Source organism: Brassica napus, chromosome C4 (genome assembly GCF_020379485.1).
Source record: "Brassica napus cultivar Da-Ae chromosome C4, Da-Ae, whole genome shotgun sequence".
Taxonomy (NCBI): Eukaryota; Viridiplantae; Streptophyta; class Magnoliopsida; order Brassicales; family Brassicaceae; genus Brassica; species Brassica napus.
In genome coordinates this window covers 14,948,621-14,965,656 of record NC_063447.1, presented here as the reverse complement: position 1 = coordinate 14,965,656, position 17,036 = coordinate 14,948,621, and the positions used below count along the sequence as shown (strand labels likewise).

At 36.7% G+C, this 17,036-nt stretch overlaps 1 protein-coding gene across 1 annotated transcript in view; it reads left to right on the top strand.

Moving 5' to 3' along the window:
• Positions 1–17,036, top strand: part of LOC106414019 (glycine-rich protein DOT1) — a 43,641-nt gene that overhangs the window by 25,539 nt on the left and 1,066 nt on the right. The gene's annotated exons all lie outside the window — the stretch shown is intronic.

The window sequence follows — 17,036 nt, the reverse complement described above, 5'->3', positions numbered from 1 at the left end:
TCGATTTGCGCTTCAATTTGTTCTCCAGTTAGATATGGAGGAGGAGTGTCTCTCACAACCCTTTTGTGCCTAAACAAATTCTTGTTTCTTTAGTAAGGATGGCCAATGGGAAGAAATCGACGATGACAATCAAACCAACTTGTCTTCCTACCATTCTTCAGTTGAAACGCATCTGTCATTCCATTACAATATGGACAAGCTAATCTCCCATGTGTAGTCCATCCAGACAACATCTCATAGGCAGGCAAATCACTTATGGTCCACAAAAGCATCGCTCGCATCGTAAAATTCGTCTTCGTTGAACAGTCATACGTCCTCACCCCGGTTGACCACAAATCCTTCAACTCTTTTATCAGTGGTTGTAGGAAAACATCCAGGGACCTTTTTGGATGGTTCGGGCCAGGTATTAATATTGTCAAGAATAGCAACTCCCGTTGCATGCACATCTCTGGTGGCAGGTTGTATGGTGTAAGAAAGACTGGCCACAATGAATATTGTCTCCCTAACATTCCGAACGGACTAAATCCATCTGTGCATAGTCCGAGATACACATTTCGGCTATTGCTAGCGAAATCTGGATGTACTTTGTTGAAATGTTTCCAAGCTCTTGCATCTAATGGATGAGTCATCTCACCATCCGTCTGAGTATGCTCGGCATGCCATCTCATCTTTTCAGCAGTCTACTCTGATTGATACAATCTTTTCAATCTGTCTGTAATTGGTAGGTACCACATCCTTTGGTACGGTACCCTATTACGTCCCCGTCCTTGCGGCTTGAATCGTGGCTTCTTGCAGAATCGACATTCTTCTAGCTTCTCATTATCTCCCCAATAGATCATGCAGTTGTCGATGCAAACATCTATCATCTTCGAAGGCAACCCAAGACTATAAACCAGTTTCTGAATCTCATAATAAAAATCAGCAGACACATTGTCTTCCGGCAAATACTCTTTAAACAAGTCCGTCCATTCGTTCATGCAACTTTCAGGTAGATTGTGATCAGTTTTAATATTCATCATTCTAGCAGCTAACGACAATTTAGAGAGACCTTCTCTACAACCACTGTAAAGTGGTTGATTCGTTGTGTTTAACATTTCGTAAAAAAAATTTGCATCTATATTAGGTTTTTCATCTTCATCATGAGCTATGAATGCATCAGCTACCATATCATGAACCCTATCATATTCTACCATCTCCTCCTGATGGTAACTATGTTCATTATGCAAATGATGATCAACCGGTTCTTTTTCCTGAAAATTGCTATTACTACTACTAGCTTCGTTCTGATCATAATTAAAACCTTCTCCATGTTGAAACCATATATAGTAATTTGGCGTGAAACCTCTATTTATTAAATGCTTCCAAACATTTTCACGGTTTGCCAGTTTCGAATTGTTGCATTTCCGACAAGGACAGAACATCTTACCACTTCCTTGGGCGAGCGGTGTTGAATTTGCTTGATGCATAAACGTCTCCAGGCCCGCAAGGTATTCTTTCGTCACTCTCCCGTTAGCATCTCTATGCATATACATCCACTTCCGCAACTCGTAAATAGTCCCGGAGCTAGCCATTTTTTTTTCTTTCACGTTTCTTGTTGTTGGTGTGTTTAAAATGATGTTCAAACATCCATATTTATAGGAAATTTTGAGTCTGGTAGTTGTAATTTTCCTATGAATTTACGACGAAAATTAATTAGGTGGCAAAAAAAAAACGTGTAACACCTACAAAGTTGGTGGATTCAAAATTTCCTCGCTAAATACACGTAAATTATTTCCTCGTAAATAACACGCGAAGTTTACGTCGTATTTACGAGGAAATAGTATTTCCTCGTAAAATACTCGTCAAGTTACATCCACTTTGTGACGAAACGGTTTTGTCGTTACTTTACGAGGAAATAACGATGACATTAGTTTTCCACGTAAGTTTCTCGTAAAATCGTCGTAAATTTACGAGGATTATTTTTCCTCGTTAAGCATGTGTTTTCTTGTAGTGTGAATTAAGCGGAATCCAATCCCACCCTCTTTTTTAGGTAAACAAATATTTTTCCATTTTGCCCAGTGTACACCTCTTTTTGGTGGGTTCGAGCTCCACCAAAATTGTGCAATGGCACTAGCAAGGTTTTCACAAATCTCCAAGGTTGGCAGAGCGAGCAAAATGGATTTGATCATTACCTCCCTTCCGCCTTTTGAGAGCCATCTACCAGTCCAACCATTTACCCTATGCACCAGCTTATCTTTTAGAAATGTAAAGAATTTGCATTTGGAGCCACTAATATCCTCTGGAATTCCCAAATATTTATCCATCCCACCATCATTATGTATTCCAAGGACATCTTTAATCTCTTGCCTAGTAGCTACATTAATCCTCTTACCAAAGAGTAAGGAAGATTTGTCAAAGTTAATACATTGGCCAGATGCTTTACCATATTTCCTGACTACTTTCATTACTTTACCATATATATATAATGAATACACATAAACAACAAACACAACTTTTCATATCAATCTTTATAACTATTAGATGCACCTTTTGGTGATAAATATTTGAGATTTAACAAGTTAAGTAATATATACTATTATTTATAGATTAACTACTAAAAATAACTAATATAATTAATATAACTTTTCTGTTTGTAAGGTAAGTATCTAAACTTTTATCTATAATATATTTAGAATGAAAAGGCATAAGCAATAGATAGAATAGTTTTTTTTACCAAAGGTTGTTATAATCAAAATGGTTAATCACCAATAATTGCAAGCATCAATAGTTGCATTGTTTCATTTATAAAGTTGCAATTGTTCATCTAATTATCGTAATGATTCATATAAAATATTATAATCATTTGCTTAAATATATATAACTCCTCATGATAGTTATAAGCATTAAATACGAAAATCTAAAGGGGAATTAGGGGCCATGTCCATGACATATCAAAAATTAAGAATATACACATAACAACGTTTAGGCTATGATATAATACATATTATTGTGAAATTGGACAATAATGGCTTTAACTGCGCGTGAAAAGAAACAAATGTATTTTTGTGTTTTGCTTCATGAAACTAATAGAAAAAAAGATTTTGAGCAGCAGCTGGAGAACAGAAAAGAGGTACATCAGAGAGCGACAATTACAGAATGTTCGTAGAAATAGGAGAATCACTTTCAGGATTGCAATAGAAATCAAAAGTTCTTGACGGCACGACTACCGAGGAACCAGCTGAATCTCGGTAAATTTGGTATGATTGAATATAATCAAGGGGTCAAGCAACAATTTCAGTTACCGTGAGATAAATATGTGAATCAGTATCTTTAAGAATATGAAGAACAATGCGATGGATTGAATTGGGGAAGAAGAACAGTATCTTATGTCATGTATTCCATACTAATTTTGAAGTACAGTATAGTATGCTCCACTTACATTGGAACCACCGTTTATTTTTTTTTGCTTGATCCAGTTTTAATGGGCTTAAGAAGATCAAGAATCAGATGATGGATTGCACTAGGGAAGATGAACAATAATTTTGTGTAATATATTTTATTCTATTTTATAATCGCAGTATAGTATGTTACAATTCTCCTCTTTCTCTTTGACAAATTGTATCTCCTTCGCCTCTTATTTTTCTATTGTGTTGAATGAATGCTCTAAGTTAATAGAGATTCACATACATGTTTGTATTGACAGTTTATATAGCTTTCATACAATATTTGAATAAACATTACATTATAGTATACTAATCTATTCATCAAAATAGTATAGTTTCCTCCTATGTCGCTTTCACTCTTACACTCTCTCCTACTCTTTCCCCCCTCCCCTCCCTTCCCCGGTCTTTCTCTCCATTCTTCCTTCCTTTCCTCCATACTTTTATCTTTCCTCTTTCCTCCTACTCCCCTCATGCTCCTCACCTCTCCATTTTCCTCTTTTTCCCATTCATCAATATAGTAATTATCATCAATTGTCATACTATTCTAAATGAAATATAGTATATTTTAGACCTTCAAGGTTAGGGTTTAGGTAGCTCCGTTATGGGCGATGGTTTGGTTTTACAATTTGGGTTTAGGGTTTGGGTTAAGGGTTTACAGTTTGGGTTTAGGGTTTAGAATTTGGGTTTAAGGGGGTTTTGGGTTTAGGGTTTGGGTTTAGGGTTTGGGTTTAGGGTCTACGGTTTGGGTTTAGGGTTTAGACCTTCAAGGTTAGGGTTTAGGTAGCTCCGTTATGGGCGATGGTTTGGTTTTACAATTTGGGTTTATGGTTTGGGTTAAGAGTTTACGGTTTGGGTTTAGAGTTAAGAATTTGGGTTTAGGGGGGTTTAGGGTTTAGGTAGCTCTGTTTGGGTCTATGGTTTGGGTTAAGAAGGCGTTTAGGTAGCTCCGTTTGGGTCTATGGTTTGGGTCTATCATTTTATGAATTAGTTGGTTTTTATTTATTGATTAAGACTAAGCAATTACAAGTAATTACATACCAAATACTATATTAATGAAAATTGACAATGACTAAGAAGGTGTTAAACACTGTGCACCAGTAAAACAAAGACTATATCATCTAAATATAGAATGTGGTTAGTATAAGATATGATATAATAAGTTTCATAATTTGAAAAGATGGACAACTTCGACGACAGTGACACCAACTCCTCCGCAAATCGTAGATTCTCCTATACTTTATGATTTACATGGCTTATAACAACTACAATAGTATAACGTTTGTAATATAATATAGCTTATAAATGCACTTTGCAACAATTTATTTATTTCTAGGTCTCCTAAAGCATATTTATTCATCTGCTTCCATATTGGATATGTTTTCCTTTCTCACAAAACTACGGTACACCACTTGGAGTTTATGTAACAACACATAGGAGAGTATAAACATATTGTAACTAGAGGTCATTTGTGTGTTTGATAATGTAACCATACTACATTAAATATAGTATAGTCTATTGCTTTCCTTTTCTTTTCACCTCGCATTTATTTTCCACGCGCACGCGTTTTAAAGGAAAAAATCGTCACTTTCGGACATAACTCATCACATCGAAAGGATGACACTATAGAATAGGTATATTCTTCATTTCTATGTCTCTTATGAATATTCAGCAAATTGTCCCAAATCTAAAATAGAAACTTAACATTAATTTTTTCACGATTCAGTAAAAGCATTTATTTGTTAAAAAATTATATAACCTCTAGTGATTCTAAATTTACAAAAAAAACATATAATGATTCTTTGTTAAACATCTGAATTTTAAAATATATTATTGAAGGTGAAATTTCAATATTTACTTCATCAACGGCATGAATTTGTCTGCGCAGAAAACATTACAGTAAAAAGGAGTATTGAAGAGTATTGTCGTGGATAATATGGTTGCTAGCAAAGAGTTTTATACGAATCTGGTAATTACGCAAACCATGTTGTCGTCGTTAAGGTGATTACAGAAATCATATATACATGAACAACAAAATGTTTTTTGTTGTTGAATATTCACATCTTTCAATTTATACATAGTTATTTTAATACTTTTAAAATATATTTTGAATAGACACATTAGTTAAAAAACACTTTTATTATAGAAAGACACATTAACTATTTTAAAAACTTTTCAAAGATGTATATGAATAATTACATCTTTTTAATTTATGGGTAATTATTTTAAAAGATACCTATACAATATAATTTAAATAGACACATTAGTTAAAAAAAAAATAACTGATACCTCAGCTATTTTTTAAAAAAACTAATTTTTATTTTATAATGGAAAGACACAGTTCTTTACACACTAATACACAACTCTTGAAACAAATAACTGTACAATTACACTTTTTGGAATATTTAACAATTTATGGAAACCAATATATCATTTTGATGAAAATACACAACTTTTTAAACTAATACTTTAAAAAATGACATTTTGAAAACACGCAAATATAAATTGACAACTTATTTTCAAATGATACAACTTTTAGAATTAAAACACAAACTTTCAACCATTTTATTTGAGTGGAGGAGATCCTATCTTTATACTTAACACTATTATAGATATCAAATTCTTGAACTATAACCTCACATTATCTCTATTAGTTCACATGAAGTTTATCCACGCTTGCATATGATTGTTTTTTCATCAAATTTAAGATGTGTTCATAATGTTTTTTTTATTTACACTCCGTTGTAGGACGGGTTTAACCCTAGTATCTTATAACTAGAAGACATGACTCTTCTAACTAATAATTGTAGAAATACAATTATTAAGATATTATAACTAATTTTTTAAATTTTAAACAAATTATTTTAGAACAGACGTCTATTTCTCTCAAGACCAACGTGCGACTTTTCAAGCCATCCTTACAACTTCCGTTCATACCGTTTTGTTTCTGCCGGCGTCGGTGGCACCCCACCCCTTTCAATTACATGTTCCTGTTTTATTCTAAGTTCTTTTGTCAATTCTCTTCTAGAATATGATATATTCTGTCTCCATTTTATGATGGTTTGGCTGATTTTAACACGTCATATCATGAAAATAAAGTATATTGCCGTGACTACATTCACTTTTTGGGTGTTTGTATTGATGTGGTTTTCATTAGGCGGCAAAGGAGATGGCTTTGTGATGATGACGTTGTCTAGTCTCTCAAGGGAATGGGCATGTGTAGTCTTCTACATGGTTGAAAAATCATGTTCAGAATTTCCGGTGACAAAGTTGGTTACCGTTGATAGGTGTCGGTTCATATATGTGACCGTTTGTTTTCTCTCAAGTAGAGTCTCCTTCCGGCTGCAACTTCTTCCATGGTGTTGTGTTCAAAAAAGTTGACCAGAAGGCATGGATATAGCCTATTTATAGATTTTCAAAACGAAATTGAAGTGACATCTTTTTAATTTAAAGATCGTTTTTTTTGAAATAATACTTATACGAAGAGTCACAATTTTTCAATATAAAGAGACATAACTTTTAATTGTTGAAAACACATAACCTGTAATACTACAAACCATAATAACGGAATAAAAGTGTTAAAGCTTAGTTGATGACTAATTTGTAAGTCGTCTAAGATAACACTACAAGAAAACAGCGGTATTCTGACGGACATTCCGACGGAAAATGAAATCGTCGGAATATACCGAGGAATTTCCGAGGAAATTCCGAGGTAACACAAAATTGGGGTTCCTCGGAATTTCCTCGGAATATACGGACGGAATTCCGAGGAAACCTCAGTTCGTCGGAATATTCCGAGGAAATTCCGAGGAACAATGTGTTCCTCGGAAAAAACCGATGAATTCCGAGGAAATATTATAGCCGTTGGAGAGCTGTTGGGGGATTTTACAAAATTCCGAGGAAATTCCGACGAACTAGCCTTTTCCGTCGGAATTCCGTCGGAATTTCCTCGGTATGTCGGCAGGATTTAATCTATATAAACAAGCACTCCTCTTCCTCTTCATTCACTCCATATCTTCATCCTCCCTCTTACTCTATTTACACACGAATTTGATTCATAAAAAATATGTCTTCTTCAAATTATTTCCGTTCTTGGATCGATCGACCTCATTTGGATCCGAACACGAGATTGCTTACGGAAGAATACCAACGAGGTATAACCGAATTCATGGGGTTAGTTCACCGACAACCGGAAGCAAAAACAGGTAAGTTAAGATGTCCTTGCTCTAATTGTAAAAATAGAAAGGTTATTAAAGAGTGGGATGTTTGGACTCATCTATATTTGAGTGGGTTTACACGAAGTTACAAAATTTGGTATCATCATGGGGAAACTGATTATGAACATGGTAGTACTAGCGAACCTCAGCCAGCGGTTAGATTAGAAGAACCAATTAGAACGGATGTAGATTATGGTGTAGGTACTGAGCAGATGGTAAATGATCATTTTAGAGGGGAACGGGCAGCATATCATGTTACGGTTCCAGACATTTTCACAGATGTTGGACGACTTAGCGGAAAACCAAAGGACTGTCGACTTACTGAGCAGGAGCGCAGTCATTTGCAAACATATTTGCTCACCAACTGCGAAGACGTTCTTCAATATGAGAGGTAAATAAATGAGCTTACAAATTTTTATTTTAACAAGTTGAAATTTAAATCTTAATTAATTACATTATTGTCATCATATACAGGATTTTCATGGCAGAAAAGCGGTTCGAGTATAGATACGCCACAGAGGACGAACTAGAAGAAATGAAGCAGAGAGAATTTAGTGGATGGATGTTTACTTATGTGAGTGCTTTAAACAAATTAAAATATATTTTATCACATATTTATACTAATTCACATTTATTGATATAATATATATATATGTGCTATTAATAGGTGTCTGCTGGTTTGGCCAGAGGTGAAACATTTGACGATTGGATACGTGAGATGGTCGTTGGACCAAACTTTGTTGTGAAGTCATATCCGAGATTTTGTACTCGAGGATATGCATTCACAACTCAGAAGAGGAGACGTTCGAGTACGACTTATGATGCTGGCGTTTGTTCTGCATCAGGAGATGATGTATACTACGGACACATACATTAGATTTTGGAAATTAAGTATTTGGGCATGGTTGGATTGCGCTGTACTGTTTTCTATTGTGATTGGCACGACAACACCCCAGATCGAGGTGTGAGAACATATGCATTTGGTGTTACATCAGTAAATTCGAGGCGAAAGCTGCAATATTATGATCCTTTCATTCTTGCTTCTCAGGCCGATCAGGTAATTAAATGTTAATTATTCAGAATGATTCATCATCATGTGTATTAATTTATAATTTTTCTAAATGTTACAGGTTTGTTATATCAAGTACCCCCGGGTAAGAAACAGAGATGATCCATGGGTTACTGTTACAAGACTCAACCCGAGAGGCCGAGTTCAGGGAAGTTCTGAGCTGGAAGACCCACTACAACCAAGCACATCCGGCAACTTAAGTGCAGCAGAAGATTTAGCTGGAGTTGGCCTTGTAGTCGATTTAACCGACTTTGGAGAGGAAGCCGTCGCTCACGTAGAGGATGAACCAATGATTGGAGAGTTTCACGAAGATCCAGATTCAGATTCATCTGGTGATGATGACTCGGAAACAGACTACCATTGAACTTATTTGTTTTTATTTTTAAAGAAATACCGAGGAAATTCCGAGGAACACTTGATATAACCTCTTTCCTCGAATAATAGTTATTTGGTTTATCTAGCAAGGCAAAGCTGAATACGAATTAAAAACTACTCAGAACACAACCAAATAAAACGAAGAAACCATGTAAAAGAAATACGAACTCATAATTAAGAAACCCAAAAAAAAACTCAGTTCAAAATTAACAGAAAATAAGACCATAAAACGTTAGAATATAAAAGAAAATAAAATAGATGGTGATAGCTCCTACTCCTCGTCTCCTGCTCCAGATGTTCCTGCATCGTTGGGTCTCTTGGACCTCTTTCTTACCCTGTGTGTACCACTCGAACCCGAACCAGAGGTGGATGGAGAGTTGTCCCGATGAACTACATCATCCTTTTGGCAACGACACGGCCTGATACGTGAAATGGCAGCCCAGATCTTGTGTAGCATGTCGTTGTTTGTCTTTATGCTCTGATCTCTCCAATGTTGTTGCTGGCGCGAAGTGGCGTTCGGTGGAAGCTCTTGCAGCTTGTACTGGCTGGAGTCTGATGGGAGTAGCTGATGGGGTTGTGAATCATCTGGAATGGCTTGTGCAGCCTCATCTTCTCCTTCTTCATCAACCACGCCCTTGCCTTTGGTCTGATATTTTGGCGTGAAGAAGGATGGCTTGTCTACTAGTGCGGTAGCAGGGGGTAGGAACTCAACTGCAGCCTCTGAAAGTAGAGAAGTGAGACCGATCTGAGGTAGGTGGCAGTAGAGTGTTTTCTTCGCTCGGTCCTGGAATACGTAGACGTAAGGACCATCCCGATGGATCCTCGAGTGGGGACCAGCTATGAACTCCTTACTTACTAGAGAAATGACATCCAGGTAGTTCCAAGCAATGTTGTTCGATCTGTCCAGTGCTACCTCCTGGTTCTTGCAGTCTACACCCACATGTCTAAGGATCCGAGTAATCACTGCACCAAATCCACATGCATTGCTCTTTTTTTTGGTTACTTTCCCCTTGTATCCTGCTAAGTTTGCGGCCAGCACCGCTCCCATGTTGAAGGCAGTAGCAGGTGGGAATGTAGAGTTTCCAAATGCCGGTAGCAAATACCTCACACCTTGGTACAGGAGGCACAACTCCCATTGCGTGACTGATGCGGCTGTGGTTGTCCCGTATAGCAATGAGCCAATGAGGCGTGTGGCATATCTCAGTACTGGGCTCCGGATAAGTGACTCCTTTGCCTGAGAAGATCTATAAACCCCTGTGCCAATCGTTTCCCAGAAGTTCAACAGCTCTGAAGTCCAATAAAGACCAGATGTCCTCTCCCATGCACTCAATCCAAATAGTCCGCAGAGGTCTGTGAAAGTTACCTCATAGTATACTTTCTGCACTACGAATGCCAGAAAACCTTCCTGATGCCTATCATCGGGACGGGTGACGTATGCGGATGCTATGAACTGGCGTACCAACTCCGGATAAGTGGGTTCGTTGAGGTTGCATAGTTGGCCTAGACCCATGTTCTGGAACAGTCCTTCAATGTCTGCTTGGATTCCCAATATTGTCATCGTCTCAGGACATGCTAGTTGTGTAGCCGGAACGGCTACCTTCTTCATGTTGTTGTAGTGGGTGGTATCAGACTTATCCCACTTCTTTGGCCTTTGCTTCTCCAGATGAGACGAACCCTCTTCTTGTGGGTTCTTCTTTGCTGACATTTTTGTGCGCTTCATTCTCTACAAAATAGAATCATTGCTCTCAACATGGTTATAATCAATTAAGAACTCAAAGCAACATGAAAATGAAAAGCGAAATCGAGTTGTGATAAAAAAAACCAAATTCAAAAAAATTGTCAATCCGTAAATCATCTCAAATCCTGTTACAAACTCGTTGATCACAGACAATTGTGTTCTATTCCATGTTTAAACATCTGTTTCATGCATATTTGATCAAGGAATCAACACGGAAATAAGAAATACACAAAACCCAAAAAATTGCTCAAGAACACGATTTCAGAATGTGGAGATTCGCGGAGTATACCTGTCTTAGGGTGAAAACGAGTGTAGGAATCAGGTAGAGCTCGAAAAATCAAGGGGAATAGAGCCCAAAATTGTTCAAATCGGATGATTATAGAGAGAGAAAAAGGGGGGGGCGAATTATAGGGGAAATCGGAGGGGATGAGAGTTCTGAGGTTTAGATCCAAAAAGGTCGGGTTTTGCCTTATAATTCTGTTCGCACACCCATCGATCGATGCGTTTTTCCACATAAACGCATCGATCGATGCGTTTATAAAAAAACATACAAGATCTTCCGAGGATATTCCGAGGAAGGCTTCAGATTTTGTTCCATCGATCGATTGTTCAATCCAATCGATCGATCACATTCTTACGGCTTTCGTCCATCTGGTGATCGATCGATGCGTTTTTCTAAACAAACGCATCGATCGATGCGTTTATAAAAAAACATACAAGATCTTCCGAGGATATTCCGAGGAAGGCTTCAGATTTTGTTCCATCGATCGATTGTTCAATCCAATCGATCGATCACATTCTTACGGCTTTCGTCCATCTGGTGATCGATCGATGCGTTTTTCTAAACAAACGCATCGATCGATGCGTTTATAAAAAACATACAAGATTTTCCGAGGATATTCCGAGGAAGGCTTCAGATTTGTTCCATCGATCGATTGTTCAATCCAATCGATCGATCACATTCTTACGGCTTTCGTCCATCTGGTGATCGATCGATGGGTTTTTCTAAACAAACGCATCGATCGATGCGTTTATAAAAAAACATACAAGATTGAAACCCCAAACACTAGTTCCTCGGAATTTCCTCGGAATATTCCGACGGAATTACGAGGAAGACAAGTGTTTCCTCGGAATAGTCTGAGGAAATTCCGAGGAAACAGGGGTTGTAAACCGAAAAAAACGTTTTGCGGTTTGAATAACACCTACATAACCCTTATTAAGTGTCTTACGTTACTTATGAAGTCTAAAATTTGTTCCTTACCCCTTAATTAACACTTTTCCGATTGTATGAACGAAATCCCACAACATAAGAGAAACACTTATACGTTTTAATGAATGGTATAGGGAATACTTTCAATTAGTTTTGAAATTTGTTATTTCATGGTTTATGCTAATCTATACAAAGAATCCTCAATGGTATACATTACAATTGTATAACAAATGAAAAACCCCAAAAAAATTGATGTTTTGAAACCCCAAACATGTGTTCCTCGGTATTTCCTCGGAATATTCCGAGGAAATTCCGACGGATACTTTACTATCCGTCGGAATTTCCTCGGCATATATTTTCATTTTACCGGGCAAATATTTCGCGAAAATTGAAATTTAAATTCCGACGGAATTCCGACGGAAAATGTCCGTCGGACCCTAGGTTTTATAACCACGAGCCACTTCTTCTTCCCCATTTCTCTCTTCTTCCTCTGCGCGATTCCTCTCTTTTTTTCCGGCGATTTCCCCCTGAAATCCGACGATATCTCAGGCGATCTCCCCCTTTTCTTACACAAATCATGTAAGGACCCTATCCCACTCTCTTAGATTCTATTTGTTAGGTTTTTGTGGAGATTTGATAGATTTTTGTTAAGGTGATTGGTTAGGATTGTGATTTTTGGTTGTATAATAGGTTTAGAATTGTGATTTAGTTGAATAATTTGTTTTGTTGAATTGATTTATAATTTTTTTATTATTTTTTTATTTTTTTGTATTTAGAAAATCGATTTTAGTATATAAAATCGATTTTTGTATTTTACAAAACGATTTTTCTATATAAATTCGATTTTTTGGATTTTACAAAAAAAATTTTGTATATAAATTCGATTTTTTGGATTTTACAAAACATTTTTTAATATCTATACAACTTTTTTTTTGATTAAAAACTATTATTTGGGATTTAAAAATATTTTTAATATATATATATATTATTAAAACTATTTTTTGTAATTATTGAACTATTTTTTATTTATTAAAACTATTTTTTTTATTAGAACTATTTTTATATATTTATTAAATATTTTTAATATCTATAAATATTTTTTTGTGATTAAATTATTTGAGACTTTTAAAAAAAAATAATAATTTATATATTTCTGTATTTATTAAATATATTTTTTTTAATTTACAGGTCTCATGATGATCAGATCCGGCCTCGACAGCGTCGTGGTCGTGGTGGTACGGGGAGCCAGTCTCGGGATTCCACCCATTTTCAGGATTCCCCTTCGCCCCACAGCTCCTACCATACATCTCCCTCTGCTGCACCCGCTCCTGCTCCTCTCGCTCCCGCTGCTGCACCCGCTCCTCCTCCTCCGGGTCCTCCAGGAGTGATGAGTGTTGCGGATTTGGTTCAACAGCCCGGTCGTGACCATCTTCCGTATCTCACTCCGTATCCACATGGACATGGTCAAACATGGTAATTAAACATTTTTTTTTCTTTAAATTTTGATTCATTATTAACCGTTTGTTCTTTTTATTAGGTTCAACCGATCCGGGAACGGGATCAGCGCATGGATCAACCGTATGATGTACTCGGCCCTCGACAAGGGACATCCGACTTTCACTCACTTCCCTACCGAAAAGCAGGTTCTGTGGTTTCGTCAGTTTGCGGTGAGTATTCTAATTTTTTACTTATATTTTTAATCTTTAATATTAATTTTTTACTAATTGTGTTTTTTTTTCAGCAAGAGTTCAACTGGAATTCCGATGAGACGCTCTTTATCTATCACCACTTCGTCCATAAAGTTATGGACAACTATGGGAAGCAGATCCACGAGTGGAAGAAAAAGTGGGAAATCAATAAGGTTCGATTTAATTTATTAAATAATTTTTTAATTTATTAAACTATTTTTAAATTTAATAAACTATTTTTTTTTATATTAAAAGGTACCAAAGTCGATGAACGACACGGTCTGGAAGGAGTTGTGTGCGCATTGGGATAAGGAAGAGACGAAAGAAACTTCTTCCACCAACTCCACCAACCGCAGAAGCGACCGTAAAGGGAAGGGCATCTACAAGCATAACTTGGGTGCTCAATCTATTGCCACTCTGGGAGATCGCATGGTAAGTTCAAATGTTTTTTCTTCAATTATTTGAGTTTCAGAATTTTAATTTATTGTGCATTTCTTCTAATTTCTAATGTTTCTTTAATTTATGTTTTTTTTCAAGGCGGAAGAAAATGATGGCGAGCCGGTTGATGATCTCGCCCTAATGAGGAGGGCGTATACCAACAAGAAGACCGGCCAGATTGATGACGGTCTTGTGAGGGACGTGGTCGACCTGGTCCAAACTCAGGTGGTAGACGAAGTGTCTCAGCTTCAAACCGAGGATGACGCTTCGACGGCTTCGACCAACTTGTCTCGGTGTCGAATCAACGAAATCGTTGAATCCGTAAGTTCTTTTTTTTTTAAAGTTCAATTCATTTATTTTTTGGTTTAAATTTGTAAATTTGGCTATTTTCTATTCAGTCGGTTCCAAAGAAAAAGGGACGTTTGGTCGGTTTGGGTCGTCGCACCCGGTCGGTTCCCCCTTCTTCTGCACCACCGCCCTTCGTTGATCCAGAAGTACTTACGGCTCAGTTTAAGGACAAAGATGATCGTATATCTTTGTTGGAGACCCAGATGGCGGCTCAACAGGCGGGCTATGAGGCACAGAGGAGGCTGAACCAGCAAATGATGGAGATGATGCAGAGGATGTACCCGAACGAGGTGTTCCCGGACGTGCCAGACCCGTAGATTATTTTTTTTTTCCCAAAAACTCGGAATGTTTTATTTTTATTTGTGAAACTTTGAATATTAATTAATATGATTTTAATTTTAATTTTAATTTCATATTTTCGAATTTAAATTTCAGAAATTTTATTTTTTAAAAAAAATTAATATTTTTTACATTCCGAGGAAATTAATAATATTTTTCACTTGATCGATCGATGCGTTTTTGTTCAAAAACGCATCGATCGATGCGTTTTTTAAAAAACGTTCGGGCTATACCGAGGGACAGGTTCCTCGGAATATACCGAGGGAGATATTCCTCGGAATATACCGAGGCAGATGTTCCTCGGAATATACCGAGGGACATGTTCCTCGGAATATTCCGAGGAAAGGTGTCCCTCGGTATATTCCGAACGTGTTTTTATAAACGGATCGATCGATGGGTATATGTCCAAAAACACATCGATCGATGTATATCCCGACGAAGTACTTCTTCGGTATATTCCGAGGAGATTTCCGACAAACTGGTGCTCCTCGGAATTTCCTCGGAAATGTGTTTCCTCGGAATTCCGTCGGATATTTCCGACGGAATTCCTAGGAAAGAAGAAATTCCGAGGAATTATTTCCGACGACTTGTTTCGTCGGTATGTCGTCGGAATAACGTTATTCCGACGAAATTCCGACGATTTTTTCCCTCAGTATCCATGTTGTTTTCTTGTAGTGTAAGCAAGGTTTGACCAGAATCTTGGAATAAAATCCTGGACGACTTCCGTGTAAGTCGTCGGACGGACGACTTCCGTGTAAGTCGTCGGACGGACGACTTCCGTGTAAGTCATCTAGAAATTTTTTTTTTTAATATTTCAATTGCAAAACTAACCTGAGACGACTTACATGTAAGTCGTCTAGAAAAAAAGAAATATTAATTTATAATTTTCTACTGGACGACTAAATTGTAAGTCGTCCAGGAAAAGTCAAATTTCTGACACATTCCGGTCAAATGCGAAACTAACCCATTTTCCCGAGACGACTTACAGGTAAGTCGTCTACAGCCAGAAGACTTACCTGTAAGTCGTCTGGACGAACAGATCTGGAAAAAATCACAATTTCATAGTTTCAACCAGTGAGATAACTTGTTTAGCACACATAAGTCTTTTCCAAGCATCCAGAATCTCAAACAAAAGTGACTCACCAAGAATGCTTTGATGGTTCTATGAACCATAAAAAATTTAGAATCAAAATTTTGGGATTTTTTGGATGAATATGGAGAGAAAGTGAAAGAAATGTTGTTTTTAGTTGATAAGAATTGAGAAAGAAGAAGTGTAAATCGATTTGAGGTGCATTAAGAGCTTCAAATTGGTTGTTTATGGTGGTTGATGTATTGATGGGAATGACAATCTCGTAAATACATGAAGATGATGAGGTTGAGAGAGTAAAAATGTCATTTCGAAAAAGAAAAAAAAATTAATGGTATTTTCGTAAATAATGTGAACTTGTGGGGTGAATAAGACAAAAGAAAAATCCAAAAAAGAACATAGGTCAGTTTTGTGGTTAACTTCATGTTTTGAGTCAATTTTGCGAAAACCCTTCTAACTAAACGTAGATCAATGAATGTATTAGGAATCTCACCTCGAGGTGAGATGAAACCTATAGTGATATAAGAAACATGAACTAATCTATTTCTAATTGCTAGTATTTAATTTTAAGCTAGAACAATGAAATTTAAAGTAAGTTGTTGTTCCTAAAGTGGAATTCAATCAAAATGGGCCGAAAGACATCATACGGAAGAAACCAATAGGCTCTAAACTGATCAGTGATCAAGTAATATTTGACATACAATGGACAAGTTAGCTTGATTGGTTCGAATCCAATTCGTGATGAAATACAAACCGTTCTTTAAAGGTTACAAAAATACAAAACAAATAAAAACTGAAAATATGTGCTTGAAGTTCATATTACTAACCAAGTAAGAAGAGAGAATCATCCAATTTTGAAATTAAAACGACAAAATTAAAGCCGTTGGTAAAGAGATACCCATTTCTGGATTACGTCTTCTCTGGCTGGACCTTGTTAAAAAAAAAACTCAGAACTTCTCAGTCCTCACTATTGATGTTGCTTTGCTATTAATTAACTTGCACATATTCTTTTAACGGAAACAATACACGTATCATGAAAAAGGGGAGAGAGTGGTGTTGTCTTGTGAGAGAGACCCAGCGTTAGTGAACAAAACATTGGACTTTCTAA